The sequence below is a fragment of the Pteropus alecto genome, unplaced genomic scaffold (assembly GCF_000325575.1).
Source record: "Pteropus alecto unplaced genomic scaffold, ASM32557v1 scaffold33, whole genome shotgun sequence".
Lineage (NCBI taxonomy): Eukaryota > Metazoa > Chordata > Mammalia > Chiroptera > Pteropodidae > Pteropus > Pteropus alecto.
In genome coordinates this window covers 5,192,934-5,193,191 of record NW_006435762.1, presented here as the reverse complement: position 1 = coordinate 5,193,191, position 258 = coordinate 5,192,934, and the positions used below count along the sequence as shown (strand labels likewise).

The following is a 258-nucleotide window of genomic DNA, read 5'->3' as shown; positions in this document are numbered from 1 at the left end:
CTCCCACAGAGAGTTTTTCTTTTTTTTCACAGATACTTTCAAACTGAGTTATTGTATATTTCCCTCTACTGTAGTGCCATGAATGCTGAAGATGCATTCTAAAGCAGGTCCCAACTGCCAAGTGACAGATTAAGGCAGAGTTCTCAGAGGTAGCGTCCAAGAGAACACCATCTTATATGCGGGGACGTCCATTTAAGGCATCACACAGTTGCTGCCATCACCACTTGTTAATTTAAGCTTGTCGAAGGAGGAATATGA

The 258-nt window shown here is 42.2% G+C and overlaps 1 protein-coding gene across 3 annotated transcripts in view; it reads left to right on the top strand.

Annotated features, from left to right (window-relative positions):
- The window catches only part of SPATA16 (spermatogenesis associated 16), a 223,248-nt gene that overhangs the window by 38,793 nt on the left and 184,197 nt on the right, over positions 1-258 (top strand). The window lies entirely within an intron of this gene.